Genomic DNA, 18,615 nt, shown 5'->3' on the forward strand with positions numbered 1-18,615 from the left:
AAAGATTAACTCCATGTCAGTGTTCTAGCCTAATAATATAATTATCTCTTATCTTTAAAGCACTTGGGACTGTCTATTTCTTCAATCAAAGTCAATTTGGTTGTGATATCTGCAATCCATCCTCCAGTATAGGTAGGCACAATTTTTCTATTATCAATCAGTTAATGCATTTATGAAAGGGTTTGTCCATGTTTCTTCTCCTGTGAGAGTGGTTCTTCCAACATGGGACTTAAAGTCAGAGCTTTCTTCACTTAGGATGCCCTTCCCCCCAACTTTTGAACCTTTATCAAATTATTCAGTTCATCTGCCATCATTGAAGGTAGCATTCCTGATAGCAATTACATAAGCTGATTGAATAAGTGAATTATAAACCCTCCATATGCACTTTGTCACCTGGCTAGAGTACCTGATACACATGCATTTTTTTTTTATTTCTAAAGCACTGTGAAAATTTTTTATCAATCAATTAATCCATTTATGAGTTTTTTCAAAAACCTCATTCTTCAGCTGCTGAATCTAAATTACTTACTTTAGATGAGAGAAAGTCACTGATAGATAGAGCTATTTCATCACAAAGATTTTCTAAATGGACATCGGATCATATTAGAACTGTGTATGATATTAATAAGCAAGTCCTCTGTCAACATCCATACTCACTCCACCAGACAGTAAGATGCATTGATAGCTTGCTTAAGCCAGGTTGTAATACTGGAAATATAGAGAGCATACGTGCATGGTCTTCAGCGCATACATTTTTGAAACATTATTCGTTAGCTACTGTTTCAAGATCTGACACTTTTTCAGATAACTCCTAGCTTCCATCCCTTTAAAGATGACTGCTAGCTAATCACTGTAAGTGGGATCCACATGTTCAGTAATTCGAAGAAGAAAGAATGGTAATTTACCTGATACTAGCTGTAATTCTTCAAGATGTTCTGCACATCTGAGTCCCATCCACCACCCTCCATCCCCACAGCTTGGTAGCTTATAAATGAGAGTTCTGGATGCAAAGGAACTGAGTGGCATTTGGGGCTGCTGTGCACTTCGTGTCTTTGGGGTGGGATAGAGGCATGCAGGGCATATGCACCAACCCCTGTTGGACTCTGCTAGTGAAAATGTTCTGAACTTCTGTGCTGAGGCACATGGACACTGTTAGTGGGATCCACATGTGCAGAACTTCTCGAAGAACCATAGTTACTATCAGGTAAGTATCCGTTTTCTAATAGTCAAAGAAAAATCTTTCTTTATCATTATGGCTATTAATATCTTATTTTAAATATTCATTTTCAACTCATATAAATGTTTGAAAATGCCAAATTTCTAGCATAAAAAGACCACTTTCTATATTTCATTGACCTCTGAACCTTCATAAAGTTCTTTCAGTAAAACATTTAGAATATTCTTTATCTTTCTTATGGAATTAACAAGATATCAAGCCAATTCTGAATGAGGCACTTGTGAGCAGAAAGCATTTAGGTATTTACTGTGGTTTAGCATTAGATAACTCCAGTTTTTGTTCAGATGAACGGACATGCTCCTATTTTATTATAGAATGAGTATTGTCACTCAGCTGAAAATTATAGAACAGTCATTCATAGATAACACATCCTCTTCAGTGATAGAAAACCAATCATAATTAAGAAGTATCTTATAAGCATACAGAGGGTCAGGATGATAACTTTGTTTGTGTTTGTCAAGTGGTATGCTGCCATATTAGTTTTTGGCTGTCAAGTCATTTCTTATCTGCATTACTCCAGAATAATAGGGGTTTTTTAAATATAAATTGCAGGGGTGGGGGTTTGTTCTGTTTTCCCCCCACTTTCTATAAGGATTAACAACATGAGGAAAATTGGTAAATTGACTTTCTCAAGTTTTGGCCAGTTTATAGGGTTTAATAAAACAAGATTCCCCTCATTGGTACATTTAATAATAAGTAATATGTCTATGTAATTATATGGAAAATTTTTCAAAAGGACCTAAGACTTAGGGGACTAAGTCCCATTCACTTTCAATAAGACAGCCTTCTATGAGCCTAAGTCATGTTTGAAAATGGAAGAAAGCCATATAAATCACTGAGCTTACAACTCTGGATGGAGCAACACCTAAATACCTTTTTAAAATCTGTCCCTTAAACACATTTGAAAATTCTGCTTGTCATTTTATTAAATGTATCTTTAAATATAGAGGAGTTTTTCCTGTCGGTTAAAGAAGTAGCTGAATGTTACAGTGTGTTACCATCCTCCTTGCCACAGAATCTATATTTGCTCTTTCTTTCTTTTTATTCAATCTGAAATAAGTCATCAGTATGTGGAGGTGGTGGAGGCAGAAATAAATTTGGCTCTGAGGATGGAATTCTAAGAATTTGGGGAAAGTTAAGAGATTTCTTACTTAAAATAAAAAAGAACCCCCCCCAAAAAAATAAGCAGAAATAAGGATAAATTTAAAGTATATAATCAGAGATTTGAACAGTCTTTTTATGCAAATATTTTTGTGCAAAGAAAGTGGCATTTGCTGCTCACAAACAATAACAATATCGCCATCTGCTTAGCCACATAAATTGCATTCCCCTATTATCCTTAATCTGAAATAAAGCAGCAATACATTTTGCTCTGTTTATAGGGAAACCACAATAAATAATAATCACAGGAACTTGCATTTCTGTAGCCTTTTCATTCAAGAATGTCAAAACACTTTACAATCATTAGACCTGTTTCTGCCAGGCACATAGTCATATGCCCATCTTCAAGCACATGAGTAACTTTATAGAAGGCTCATGCTTAAGAACTCCCTGAATAAGGACCTTAATGAATTAGGCCTCACAACATCCTTGTGAGACAGATGTTGTGTTATCCTAATTTTATAACTGGGGAAACTAAAGAACGGAGAGATTAAGTAACTTGCCTCAAAACAATATACAGCAAATAAGTGGCATAGCCATTAAAGTCAATGGGAGCTTTGCCATTAATTGATTGGAGTCAGGATTTCACACCAGGAGTCCTGAATCCTGGTTCCTTCTATGTCCATTGGGCCAGGAAGCTGTTTGGGAGACAAATTGCCCTTGTGACTTATGAGAAAAGTGTGATTTCATTGTTATTCAGGTAGTGTTTGTCAAAGGAACTTGCATTTGCCTTTGTCAAAATGAAGGCAATTACCCCAGCTCTGTAATGGAATGGGCAAGGGATAGTTGAAATCTGCCAGTTACAGGCAATATATTAGTGCTAGCTAAAAACTCCCTTTTTTAAAACTTGATTCTTTCTTCTACATAAACCCATAACCTATGCAGATTCAAACTTTCGTGCAATTCAAGTAAGTTCTACAAAGGAAGAATAAGCCTCTTAACAAGATTGAATTTGCTATTGTGCATGTTACAAGCTGAACAAACAGAGATTGGGCAAGTTTCTGTTCATTCATGTGCCTCCTTTAAAAACAAATACCAGTTTAATATAAATGGAAATGAGGGCAACATTAGTGTGAACATAAATCTTGATCTATTGTACCCTAATAATGAAAGCAATACTTTTTAGAGTCTGGATAAATGGATAAAGCTATACATTTTAGAGTTAGGATCATCACTATTTTAGCTAAGATTTTCTTTTCTTTGCTTGCTGGGATTTCAGTAAATGCCAGCATTTATGGAAAAGCACTTACTTGTCTCAAAATCATTGAAAACCAGATTGCCCTATTGTATGATGCACAACTATTTATGTATAGTTCAAGGGGCATTTAGAAATATAATGCTGCAAAGTATTTATAAGGAAAAAAGATCTTTCATGGTTGACTTCATGAAATTTCATATTTTTATAACCTTTAAATAGTCAAGAGACTAAGGTTAATGATAGTCCTCTAACCACTTGACCTTTACTGAATGGAGAACTGGTAGAGCACTTACAGAAGTTTCAACAGTGACCTCAAATTTCATTGAGCTATTAATGTCTAAATAAGTGTTGATTAGAAACAAAAGTGTGAGAACATATGGTTTGGAAAGCTATCATCTTGGGATTTGTGAATGCTTATTTAAAAACTGACTTGTATCCAAACAACTCCAGAAACATGTCAGCTTTTTTTTTTAAATGGGATGGGGGTGTAAATCATTTTCATCTGCAAAAGCTATTCATTTTCAGTGTGTATGAAAAGCTCAGGTGCCATGCCACCCTGACTGCCTTTTAGAGACAAACAAATTGTGGCTTTATGTCAACTTGGAAATATTTATTTTAAAAAATCAAATTAAGATAATAGAGGGTTGTAAGTGGATCTTTGGAAGTAAAAAGTGCTTAAACTAAATATATTGGTGGATCTGTGAAGCACACAGAAGGACAATAGCATTTCTATCACACTCTGCCCTTTCATAAATTCAGATACCACTGTTCCTATTTGGCTGTAGGCAGGGTAAAACAGATTCATTATGAATCAAATCACTATTTCCAAGTATAGGGCCAGATTTAAGCAGTTTTTGTGAGTTCAAGTTGACTCATTCTGTGTAAAAGAAGACAATATGCTCTCTAGAAATGTACTTACCTGATCAGAGAGTGAAGAGACCAGTACTGGAGGGATGAGGAGAAAGATATAGACATGCTTTCCGTTTATTTTTAGAAAATATAAGTGTCTCCATAACCATTGTGATTAGTATGATTTAAGTGCCTGGATGGTAGATTACATAAACAGTTCTGGTTTAATTCTGGGATGGGAGTGTTGTTATTGATTGAATGGGTCCAGGATTTCACCCTTTCTCTTTATAAAATAATATAATATTATCTGAAACACAATATTCTTGGGGTTGGAAGGCCAGAGCGTTAGCTAATAATTTGAAGGATTGTTCCATGATAGATTACATCCAAGAGTATTTAGGAAAAATAGCATGCATCGTATCACAGGGTATGTAATTGGAGGATTATCTGTAGCACTGTACTGTAATATTGGGAGCAGAACTGTGCTGGGTGCCTAAGGCTGTAATGTTCACCATCAGATAACTAGGTTGCATCCACACACTGAACTAGATATCCCAGCAACAAAATACACATGGCTGTCATATATGTTTTATTTGGACATATTATTATACCCCAAAGAAATATTCCTCAAAAGACTTAAATAATTCATGTAAATACTTAAACTTTAGAAAAAAATGTTTAGTTAATTAAGGAGGAGGGGAAACACAGTATTTAATTGAGACCCAAAAAGATTTCCCCCGCTGCATTCTTTCCCCCCACAAAAAAAAAATCAAAACAATTAAATGGCAAAATATTGTTTACTCTGGGAGCCATTTTGCTCTTTGGAGGAAGCATATAACTTGGCAGAGCTATGATGGTTATGTAGATACAATTCATGTAATATTCATTAAAAAAACATGCTCTATAAGCAAACAATTTTTAAGCAAGAGTAGGCCACCTAACATGAAAACTTCTGGACAGCCACAAACTTCAGAAATAATCTTAACTTAAAGTTAAATAGAAATACCCCAAATCCAACTCTGTCCTGTTGTACTTCACAGAAGTTGTCTGTCTATCACATTATACTCATTTAGTATATCTACCTGTAGTTATTGAACATTATAGCTCATTAAGCTCAGAGATGAAAGCCAATGCAAGTGCATCATGTAACTTGGCTGTTTATGTATCTGGGGTCCCAGAAGACCCCTTGACTTCCTCAGGATTTCCTACATCTGATTGTCATTGAATTATTTAAAACATGTCACCTGCACTCCTGGTGACTTGGGTCTCCTTCTTGTATTCTTACGCTTCTCCCCTTGTACATGCCTGCTGTAAATTAAGCTCTGGTAATATCCTGGGTAACTCAATGCCACAGAATAAGGGTCCTGAATCACTTCATCTTCCATAACTCCAGGATTCCCAGTTAAAGGAGGAAGCCGTTTACATGAGCTCAGAACTCCTAGAGATTCCATGTGATACCAGTTTCTTTTGTAAGGTTTACCCACAGCTCCCAGAGGCAGACAGAATTATTGGCTCTGACAGTACTAGATCTGGAAGAGCCAAGTAAGCTGCTTAAATATTCCATTTGGAGTTCACAATACTACAGTGTCTGCCTGACTTCCTTGAGCCACTGTTCTTGTTTTTAAAGAAAAAGGGAACAAGACAATGGAACTGGGAAGATTACCTAGGTGGCTGTAGGTTGGAACATGGGATGACTTGATCTTAGTATATATTCTGCTTCCCCAGAATGCATTTAATCTCTGTCCAGATCCTCACTATACTTTCCAGGGGGCAGTTTGAACAACCCCTAAGGAAGAAAACACTCACAGTTCCAGAAATGGGTCACATTCGATTTCCATGTCTTCTAGAATGAAAGTCAATAGCATTGCCTATAACAACCAGCATCTGTTCTTCTCTGTCCTCTTATTTTAAAATGTGAAATAAAAGTAAATTGGAAGCCCAAAAGAAAATATTACACATTGATCTTTCAACTGAACTTTCACAGCCATATGGCCTGCACCTGCGATCCTCCTCTGTATAGACAAGGGGAGTAGTTGTGACAATAAGGACTACTTTTAAAAGTAAGTGGCAGGTAAGTGGGATCAGGTGCAAAGCCCTTGTACTCCTATAATCCCTTCCTTACTATTTGTTTATGATACCTTAATGTGTTATATTTAATTTTGGTTGTGATCCTCCATTTAGATTTCTCCATGCTAATCCTGTGCAGACCTTCACTACCCTCAGTGGAACTATGGAAGGGTATAGGAGTCCACTTGCATGGATCATACTGCAAAAGCAGGGCCAAATTTTTAAGGTATTCATGTGCCCAAAAAATGCAGATAGGTGTCTAGTGGGATTTTCAAAAGCACCTAGGCACCTACCTCCCACTGATTTCAATGCTTTTGAAAATTCTACCTGGCACCTATCAGCATCTTTAGGCCTAAATACTTTTAAAATCCTGGCCCTTAGATTACAAACTCCTTAGAACAGGAAGCTATCAATTGTATGTGTTTGTAAAGTGCCACACACACTCATCCTGATGCACAAACAACAATAACAGGAGAAAATAAATGATGAATGTACTGGTCAACTAGAATTCTTCAAAGCTGACTTCACTTTAACACACACACACACAGTTGAAAAACACAAGACTTCTGTTCATGCCAAATAGACCACAGATCACTATAAGAACCAAAGAACGTTAATGTCTATTGTTTTTCATTTTTTTTTCCACTTGAAAACTCTTGTGCACAGTTAGTGGCTGTTCTGCTGGAAACCGAATCTATCCTAACAGTTCTCATCAAAAATTATGTGCTGGCTTTTTGTCCATTAGTACAAGCAAGGTGTGATTTCATTTACAGTTTGTATAATAAATGTGATTATTAATACTTACAGTATTTTCTTATTGTACATTAAGGGAATTTTACCCACTGATGCAACTGAAGTCAGAGGAAATGGGGATGTTCTCTTCTGGAAAAAGACAACTGGGGCTCTTCAAACTCATTTCACTGCCTTTACATGTCCAGAGGAAAATCAATCACACCTTTGTACCACAATTTTTTCATGTTTATGGCTCCTGCCACATCTATTGCCAGTAATGGTCTTAATTGCAATGGGGAAATCTGACTTCCAGTATCCAGGAGTTAGCTTTAAATTCTGCTTTGCTATACTTATTAAAATGAACTAGAGGTTAGGTCTGAAGAAAGATTATTAAGGAGCTGATTAAGTCAATTAGGCTGTTTGGGGATTCCTTTCTGCTCTGTTGTTGTTAGCTGGAAACCCTAATAGGACAATTAGGATTAATTAAAATCACTCTGATTGATTAGGATATATAAATCTGCATATGAGTCATGCTAGTGAGGCTGGATATTGGTGTTGTGCAAAGGTTATGTCTTCTCACAGAGAAGTGAGGGGATGTGGAACACTGATACTCATCTCATGCAGCTGCAAATTGGCGACAGCTCCACTGAAGTCACTGGAGTTATTCTGACATAAAACCAAAGCAGGGGACATTAGTATCTGGCTTACTCTTACTTCAAACCTCAAACAAAGATTTAATCAGAGTTCTCTATGGAAATGTTCTAGAGATAGGTCTGGTTTCCTAAAATTCTTTTCTAAACTACATGTTAGGAGCGTTTGGCTTTTGTTAGTGATACTGAAGCTGGGTTTGGGTGAGTTCCCCTCGGTTAGCTAAGGGGGAAAATGACTACATTGCTAGAAAGATTTTTCCGAGGAAGCTATTGGAGTTGGCAGGACACAATGAGTACAACTCAACCTAATATAAAACTGGTGACTGAAGCTAAGCTCCTAAAATTAAATCCACCTCTTACATTGCAAAAAGTGCTGAGCTTCTAGAAGCTCGGCCATAGAAGACAGAGGTGCTTGAAAGTCGCTACTTGAGCATGGATGAAGGAGATTCTAGGTCTCCTCATGTGTCTCCTAAAGCCTCACTTTCCAGAAGTGGCTTTACATAGCAGCAGGTCCTTCCCAGTCTTCCTGCTCACCCGTATCTGCATATATACCTGCCCGTTGTTGTGCAGAGACATTTCATAGAGCTGCGCTTTCTGCACAGCCTGCATGTTCTCTCCCTTGCAGCGGTTTTGCTGTTGGTGTATATTAGCACACCTTATATACATTGTCTAACCAAAATAACTTACGCAAGGCCACTTTTCAAAATGTAGCTTCCTAGCTATGTAGGATTGCCCGTCTCTGTAAGTGAATAACAGAGTCCCTGTGGAAAAAAATAAAAATAAAACCCCAATCCGTTCTTGCAGAATGAGAGAATTTTAAAGGGCCAGGGCTGTATCTGTATTATAACTATAAATAGAGACACCAAATATTAAAAGAATAGAAACCATAGAGAACTTTTCATTTTTGAAGAACTTTTGGTGTTTCTTTTGGAGTGCAGTTTCATGAACAATGTGCTAATTAATGTTCAATATTCTTCTGTGTTCAAAGTAGAGATTGTGTTCTCTAGATGCAGAAGTGAAGGTAGAATTAGCCCCAAGTGGTGAAAAGAAAGATTCCCTTTTCATTCTGGGTTCCCAGTTTTGATTAATAAACTAGATTTACCGAAAATAGTCATTATCCTTAGTAAAATGCCCTAGGGCTCAAATTTACAATGAGCTCTGTGCTGGTGGAATCCATTGACTTCAGTTCAGAACTAATTGTGGGTTTATGGGCTCGGTCTTTTCACAACTCTAAGGTCTTTGGAACCTGAAAACGATAAGAGAAGGCATCTGAAGCAGAATATTGCTACACAACACAGTTTTAATCAATAAAACACCTGAATATTCACTCAGGTGATTCCATGTACTTCACCCACCTGTCAGACTGCAAATTGTGTTATTTGTTAAAGCTTCATTAGATACATGCCAGGTGGAAAGCTGAGGGTTTACCTCACATTGCATCTGTTTTTTAAAGTAAAATTAACTAGATGTCAACTTTATAAAGTAATAAAAACTTAAGAAAATACCAATTTAGTTTATTTGTTAACCATCTGCTTTTTGTAGTATGTATGAACTCTGTATTGAAAATAGCCAAATACAACATGTCTTATTTCTGAAAGAGCTAGGGGTTTTTTACTAAAGGAAAAATGTCACGTATGTGGAAAACACATTGTTGTCAAGACTTTTCTGAGCTCGGTTTATCTATAGTAGGTAGCTACATATTCCCCATGACCATGCTATCTTTATCCCAAGTTTTTATAGGTTTATTCAGTAAACTCCTGGTAACGTAGGGAATTACTATTATATGAACTTTAAAACTGGGGAACAAAGACACAGATAAGAGTGGCTTTTCATGAACACCTGGGAAGTCTGCAGAAATGCTGGTAATTGAACCCACATGTCACAGTTCCTAATCTAGTACCATAACAAGAAGACCATTCTCCCACCCAGTTGTCAGAAAAGGACCTGAAACCAAAACTTTGATTGGAACAACCAGGATTTTGAAGTTCCAAATCAGGATGCAAATATTGCAGCTTGGGCTCATCCTTAATTCCATATGATTAAACCACACCCATAGCACTGTCTCATAGACATGTCAAAAAAATTAGTCTTACATTTAATTGCGGAACAAAATCTGCCTTTCAAAGCATTGTGGATTTAATTCCCTTCTCCCTCACTCCTGTGGTCATTGACTGCATTCACTCCTGTGACACTGCTGGTTATTTAGTTTTTTTAAATCATCCTTACAAATGCTTTAAGGTTTGTGGTTTTTGCAGAACCATGAAACTATGTAGAGTTTGAGTATATTGATACATAGCTCCCAATTTCCCCATCATGTCTGACTCTCTCAACTGGTTTTAACACTTCCATTCCCCTTGGTAAGCAAGTAATGCAAATGGTACTGGTTCTCAAAACTATACAGGTTCTCTATTCTGTGCCAATCAAGGGGAAAACTACTATCCTTCATGTATAGCCCAATGCTAAGAAACAACTATTAAAAGAGCACCATGAGGTTCCATGGGTTTGCCTCATGATTTCCATTTAAAATGTGCTTATTTACAAGATGAAGGATCCTGTTTGTTTTTAATTATCTTTCAATCCTGCAAACTCAGCCTGCAATCTGAAAATCAAGCTGGGTTCTTTCTGGCATGCACATCACCAGTGATAAACCCCTGAGCAATCAATTTAGTTAAGAATTAGTTAGAAGATAATCCATCGCTTTCTTTCTGAATTGTGCCGACCCCATAGGGCTAAAGAGATTAAAAAGAAAGGAAAAGCATATTTTGCTCAGTAGTGTAAATAAAAATGACTCAACATAGGCATGGGGAGAAGATCTGCTAAGCAATAAGACACAGTTTTACCTAGCCACCTGTCTGAACATAACTTTACTTTGAAAAAGGCTTTACTGAACAATCTAAATGTCTTTTAGATATTACTGCAGAGGAATGCCCATCCCTAGGAGGCTTTTGGTGTAAAGGTTTGCCTGTTCACTAGGGGCGCAATCATCTCCCCCTTTTGTGTATTGAAGGGAGCTAGATAGCATGCAAGGTAGAAGGGAGTGCAGGCCCCACAGTATGTCTTCTCTCTTCCACTTGCACCCCCCCACACACACACATACACGCACACACATATACCTTGCCTTGCACCTTGCAGAAAGCCTTGTGATAAAACTCTGTAGTGTTGTGACTATGTGCTGATTTGGAGGTGAGCCAATGAATGAAGGTAGGTAATGTGTAGCGCAACTTCACTCTACAGCATGCTTCTCTCTAGAGATAGGTGCAGACATCTGCTAAGTTAAACAAAAATAAATAAATAGACTTTTAATGTCAGAGGGCTGGGGCTATTTTTCTGCAAAATATTTATAATTTTCTTTTTTGTCATTTTCGCACAGTATTTCAAGTTTTGGTTAAAAAGCAAACAAACTCTTCAACTCTGAATACTGATTTTTTTCCAGGTGGTTATTTTTAATAAAACCCCTAAAATCCCACAATCTTCATTAAAAAAAAAACCCTTCTCTTTAAAAAAACAAATAAGCAAACAAGAAAGCTTTTTGACCAGAGTAAGTATTTGAGTAGTGGTAGCATGGTTCCTGCTGGAGCTATTCACAGTGGTGGAAAACGGTCTCGGTAGTGACGTAGAGTGACACAGCATGCTTTGGTGTTCCCTCCTCCTTGCAGATTTCAGGCTGTATGATAGCTTAGAGGGCCACGCACTCCTTCCCTTTCACAGGATGGCAAACCTCGCTCCTAACAGAACAATTAGGAAGAAACACCCCAGAATCTGTGTTTTGCTCTCCCACACCTCCAATGTAAGAAAAAAGACCTTAGTTGAGTCCCCTCGCGCATACACACACACTAAAAATATGTTGTCCCTGCTTTGTACATGCTTTGATTTGTACATGCTTCATGTGGACTTCCTTTAAATATTTGCTTGAAAGTGTTGTGCATACTTGTTCCTTTTTTGCTTAGGGATATTACGCATCTTTGGGGGCTTCAAATTATTTTGTCTGCTCTTAGAAATAGAATCTTTCTTCTCAGTCTCTCCTGTGTCCTTTCAAACTTTTCCCCTTCAAAGAAAAATTTTCTGCTACACACACAGTTATTCCTAGAACATGCTTCAAACTTTCCTTTATCCCATTGACAGAGATAAAAATTAGGGGTTCCAATGTTTCATTTCTTAGTGGAATGGGTCTAGATTTTTTTTAAAAACACTGTCCAGGTGAGAATATACACTTGTTCATATGAAAGAAACCAGAAGCTTGTTCGAGAACCAAGTCATCTCAGCTGTCAGCAACTGGGTCACAGATGAATGTCACCATTCGGTATTTCTTTTCAGATGTATTTAAAAAGTAAGAATCAGTTTGCTAATAGGGAAGTAAATTAAGAAGTCTCTTAAAGTATTTACACAGAAATCTCTTAATTTACCACTCAGCTGGGGTAGTGCATGTTTAGTAAATCAAGGGGTATCACATGTCTAAAGGGACCTATCACTAGCTTCTGGTCGCACTTTAATAAGGGACATTCACAAATGCAGCACTTCTCAGGTCCCCGCCCTTATTATTTCCAACAGTCACCCAGTACTTCCAGTAATCACCGATCTTCCTCTGAATTCCAGTGCACATTTACTGCACAAAAGTGTTTAGATTCCCTATTCATAACTCATGCTGTTAAGGATTCCTCCAGGATGGCTCATTTTCAGTAGGTGTTTAACTGAATAGCATTTTATCCTCTGGAGTATATTCTCAAAGAACAGCTAAATCTCTGGGGTATCTGCCTGGAGAACGCTTGAAGAGCAGGAACTCCCCAAAATTAAGATTTACATTATGTATAGATGAGAGGAAATAAAGCAGGGGATTATAGTGTCACTGACAGCATCTCATTCTCAATCTCAAAAAGAGTTTGTATGCCAGTGGCTAATATTGTGCCACATGCCAGGTTTAAGACTCCTTAGATTGAGATAAGACAGTTGTATGAATTACAAAGTAATCAGACACAGGATTTTTTTTAAAAAAAATTATAATATTTATGGGGGCGGTGATCTTAGTAGAATCCTTACAATTGCAAGATGTTAAATAAATACTATGAATTCTTTTGCTTTGTTTATTTGACCTCTTTATCTTGACAAATTCCTATAAACTGTCATAAAATAGCTAAAAAGTCAAATCCTTTTCATGGAATGGTAATAGTAATCTCAGGAAATAACAAAACGTTTCAAAGTCTTTTTTAAAATTCAAGCAAATGAAGAAAAAAATCTAGCCTCAGAAAAACACATACAGTCTTATGCTCCCCACTTTTTTCAGTATTGCCCAAAAGGATTAAATATGTAGTTTTAGCACGTATCTATTTCCTCTTAAAGCTTAACTTAATTTTTATTACATTCTATTCCTGTCTCTTTCCAGGACATTGTGTGTAATGCTGACCAATTTTGAAGTGAACACATTTATCCAAAGTACAGAATAAAATAAAAGTCCAACATAAAAGCTTCCTAATTTATGACTTGAAACAATAAAAAGCATGTAAAACATCATAATATGCTTTAAGTTGTATAATATCAAATAGCAATTATCATTTGGAGTTCCCCACTTTCACCAATAGATGGTGGTGCGAGCTATTTCCATTATTGTTTAAAATACATTTCTTCAGGTTTGATTGGAACTCACCATGAGGGTATCCAGGAGTTCACAGCATGGAAATGTTCAAGCAGCTTAGGGTCACATGGTGCCTGGCCCTTTCAGGGATGCATGTCGTTAGGAGAAGCCACAAAGAGCCTGCCCTATTCTGTGTACTTCTTCATGTGGGTACTGTCCAAAGCAACCACAACTATCGAAGTTCCAGCCAATAGCAGCACGATTTCTGCTAGAACAGCCTAGAAAGATGTGTAAGTTGGGATAAGGTAGGAGAGGTCCATTCTGATTTTCAGGGGGGGAAAGCGGGGGCAATGCAGTACCCTTCCTGCTCAGAATGCACAGGAGTTGGTGGCTTGGTTCCTTTCCCTTGAGGAGATAATTTTCAGGAACCCTGCCAGGTTTTCTGGCCCTTATGATGTCTCTTCCCAGCATTTGTCTGTATACAAAATTGTCCTAAACTTGTGAAGGACCAAAAACAGACTAATTCACTTGGGAAGTGGACTTCGTGGTGTTTTCTGTTACTGAGAGAAGCTGATTTGGTGGTCAGGACATTGCAATATAAATTTACTGTTCAGAACCATAGGATCACTTAACAGAGGAGGGAGGGGCCTTTGACCACCTTGGTTTCCCATCCCAACAGTCCCTTGCTCTCCATGGTTTGACTTAAGGAATGGATAGATTTTTTTATTTGGTTTGAACTAGTTCTTATATTCCTAAAATCACAGCAAGTAGACTGACAACTGGCATTTTGGCCTAGCTGTGGGGCTAAAGCTAAAAAAAATTGTTTGTCAGACATCTCACTAAGTGAACAATTAAAAGTTGAAACACTTCAAATGAACTGAAGAACAAATTAAACATGCCCATGGCAAGGAACATGTTTTTAATTTTGTCTAACCTCCATTTCTCTGGTGTGTGTGATGATATGACACTGGAGCTCTGAATGCTAAATGAAGCAGTAAGAGCCCAAGTGCCACTGCATTCAGTCTGATGTTGTCATTTCTTCCCCTTATCTATGGCTTCCTTACTTTCCTGCTCTTCTGTGTTTCTCCCTCACCGCAAGGAATAAGATAATACGTGACTGGCAGCCAGCAGCTTGGAGTGAGAATTCCCATTTGTCACATTCTGCTCTTGGCTGCCAAACAAAATATATGAGACCCAGTGTCAGATAGTTCCAAAAACTGTAAGATTCTTTTGGCTTCTAAAGTCTTTAATACTAAAATTTTAGAGACAAATATCTTAGGTCAGATATTTCAGCTAGATTATTTTTTATTATCATCTGTTGTCTAATTTAAAAAATAGCTGCTGAAAAACAAGGGTAAAAAGGAGGAAAATGATACTGCATTTCAGATTTCTTGAATTGATAAATTATAGAGATTATAGTAATCGAGGCTCAAACCTTGCATTTTCAGCATCAAAGTCTCTATAATTTGAGCTGAAGGGGGTCCCTCTTTAACTAAGCCATAGTAGCAGAATGTATAGTTACTGGGACCAACCACTAGAGGGAGACATGCTCAAATTCTATGGCCCAGTATATTGCATATAGTTTAGTTATTCCAGCAAGCTGGTCACTAAGCTCTTATGTTTTTCATGTTATATTGACATGGTTTTATTTTGAAATTAATTCATTGTACAAATGTAAATAAATTTCATTTAAAATGCTTAAGTATAATTGCACTTTAAAACAACTTGTTTTTTGGAAGAAATTTCTTTTTTATAAAAATAAGTTTAATAAAATGTTATGCTGATAAAATAGAGTCTGATCCCACAAATTGCTCAGCTTTCTCATTTCCAGTTATGGTCACAGCATTAGTTCATGTTTCTAACAAAACAAAACCCTCCATTAAAAAAGGGAGGCTCTCCAGGGACGATGCGGGGACGGGGGAACTGTACAAAAAACGCAGTTTCCACCGTGCATCCACTGAAGGTATAAAAGAGATAGGAGAGTTTCAGCAAATGTTTGCAGAGTTTTGTATATTTCTTTACAGTGGATGACTATCTATCTGTTACTGTATGCCTGCCCTTGAACTCCTTCATGTTATTTATAATACACAAATGCCATCCCTCTTTCCATGCTTGCCTATTGGAGAGAACACTGCACATGACTCCTGTAATGCCCTTTTGAAGGGCTTGATTCAATGCCTTATGCAGTCTGTGAAAGACTCTGATTTCAGATCAGTCTTTGGATCAGGTCCTTGTAGATCAAAATTTTGTTAATGAAGGCTATCTGCTTCAGAAAACACAGCAACAAATAGAGAGGGCTATCCTGAAAGTGAGATCTCATCTCTTAAATCAAAAATAGCATTCCCTTTAGGCTGATTTTCATGCAGTTGAACTCAACATTAAAAGCTGTCAAAGATTTCCATTAGTTGTTAAATCAGAATGACCTCTGAGCGCAATCTGACTAAACCTCTATAAAATAACTTTCTGACGGACCACTAATCTCCAAAATTGTTAAAACAACTACATTGAACTAATCTGTTACCAGCCCTGTCTCTCACCCTTGTAATACAATGTGATGCATTATTTACAAGTACTGGGGGCTGGTAGTGGCAGAATGAATTTGACAAATTTGAAAGGTAGACTTAAGCAATGATTGAGAACACAGGACATTTCCTGGGTTTTAATGACTGCCGGGGAGGAGATGATGGCCTGATGCACATGAATCCTTAGGATGTGTCCTGCTAATGTTGTTGCTAATATAAACTGAAGTGAAACAGAACACTGGGTATGATTTTATATAGTTTTCATAAATATATGCATATAAAGAATGAATGTACTGTATATTATCCAAATAGATTGCTTCAATAGAATCCAAACTCTATGCTGATATAAAATATACTACAGGTCAACATATCATGAGTTAATCTGTTATATGGGGCTGAGAAGGGAAAGGCAATTGTTTCAAAATTAATTTTTTTAAAAAAGTAGAGAGATAAGTAGGAGTCTGTGTCTAAATTAAAAATGTACATACCTGGACACGCGTACCAGCTAGGAGTACCAAGAAGCTGGACTAAGATGTGGCCGTGCACTCAGATTTAGGAAAATAATCAATCTCACCTCCCAATTCCCCACACCCAAAAAGGGGAGAAGGGGTTGTTTAGTTGTTGGAGTGCTGAAAGGAAAGAAAACAGAAAGTATCCTTTTGTATTATATGGGGGTTTTGTTGTGTTTTTTTTTTGGCAGAGGTCTGGTTACAGTATTTCAGTTAGGGGACACCCCCCGCCCCCAGATTGGGAGTTCTTCTTTTCAATTTCAGGAGTTAACTACAGAAGATTTTTGAGCTAGATTCTGCCAAAAATACATGTTTAGTACCTTATTTCTAAAGTACTCACATTGAAATACTAAAACTGAAACATGAAATTCATGGGTTTAGCTGTGGCATATGGTACTTCATGACATAAGTATGGAGTGACTAATTTGGTCCAGTATGTATTGTATACTTTTTTCAATAGTACTAAACAATGGAAGAAGTTGATATCCTTCTGTTTTATGAGGAATTCTCTATTAATTCTTTTAAGCATATGTAAGTTTTTGTAGCATTCTCATAGAGTGAAATGAAAGTCAAGTAATTTCTCCTTATGACTTTAATAACCAATGACCATTGAAACTTTCACATTGAAATTATGTCAACCTAATATAAGAGGATCTATTGTATACTGAAAATAAAATATAAAATGCATAGTGGCAAGATGCATTCTTCCTGCATGTAAGGAAAAGTGTAAGTCACATAGCCTTTGAAGGGGAGAAATACATATTGAAAATACATTGCTTAAATCCTAGGCTAAGTTTGTTTGAGGGTATGCTATACTGAATTAAACATAGTGGTGAATCACTGAGGATTGGAAAAAAAGAAGAGGAGTACTTGTGGCACCTTAGAGACTAACAAATTTATTTGAGCATAAGCTTTCGTGAGCTACAGCTCACTTCATCGGATGCCTCGGATCAGAGTGATATCTGTTTACTAACTACATAGATGTACTATTCCCTCTGCTTCATTCAAAGTTATCTGTTTCATATTGTCTCAGATTTAATATCCAAGGTCATTAAACTGTATTTATCTATTATACAAGTAATAGATAGTCGTCTTGACAGAATCCAGAATGACATTTGGAAGAAGGTAGTGTTTGCAATTGTATATTTAAAGAGTGAAGTTAGTGTGCACAAAAGAGAATATTAATATTGACTTGAGTCAATGTAGCTAGAATATGTAAGCTTCCCTACACCTCAATCCTGACCGGGAATGGCCTTGCTATTCCAGTACTTGGAATCTCCTGCGTAAAGACTGCCTACCAATTATAAAGAATTGTCCCTGGGCACTGGATTTGCTGCAGATGTGTATATGTCACCCATCCCCTGCTTTCTCTTGCATGTTCCATTCCTGAGGAGTCAATAGGGGATTTAAACTGAGAAGTATCTTACTGTGTGAATGCCTCAAAGAGCAAGTTACTTTTCAGTAACAAATATTGGTTGGTCACCAGTCTTATTTTTAAGTGATACAGCTCTTCAACTGGAGTGGAGGGATAATAATCATTTCAATCCTGAGTGAATCTGATTTTTTTTTAAATGCCAACAAACAGGTAGCCTTATATGATCACTTCAGCATACCACTCTTTCAGCCTTATGGAAGGAATTATACCTTTCATGTGCAGTTACTGCTAATCTGTATCAAAACAATCTGTTGGTGTATCCCTTTAAATATGAGTTATTTCTACATAAAGCATTGACTGAGAGCAGACATCCAAATTCATGGAATAATATTCACTTTTCTTATGGTCCCAATGGGGGTATAGAATCTATTGGGTGTGGCATATTTCTTGGTCAGATCACTTCTAAATCTTAAGTCTGTAACATCCATTCAAATTAACACATTTTTCCTCACATATCCTGACTTTCCCATTTTATAGGTTAACTTGCTGAGTAATATAACCTCCAGACTGACTCTGAAATCAGTATTCAAGAGGATGTGTAAGGTTAAATCACCTCATGAAGACACCTTCCACAAGGCCACTGCATCACTCAAGTCCCACTATAGGTCTTTTAAAAAAAAGGCTTAACTTGTACTTCAATACCTCAAAGGCTTTGTATGCACTGATTGCACCTGAGTGAATTTTGCCTA

At 37.0% G+C, this 18,615-nt stretch overlaps 1 long non-coding RNA gene across 1 annotated transcript in view; it reads left to right on the top strand.

Moving 5' to 3' along the window:
• Positions 1–1,022: 1,022 nt before the first annotated feature.
• Positions 1,023–18,615, top strand: part of LOC122455958 — a 143,355-nt gene continuing 125,762 nt past the window's right edge. The window contains exon 1 of the long non-coding RNA XR_006274501.1: positions 1,023–1,204. This is a non-coding gene — a long non-coding RNA (uncharacterized LOC122455958). The remainder of the gene's footprint in view (positions 1,205–18,615) is intronic.

The sequence above is a fragment of the Dermochelys coriacea genome, chromosome 9 (assembly GCF_009764565.3).
Source record: "Dermochelys coriacea isolate rDerCor1 chromosome 9, rDerCor1.pri.v4, whole genome shotgun sequence".
NCBI lineage: Eukaryota > Metazoa > Chordata > Testudines > Dermochelyidae > Dermochelys > Dermochelys coriacea.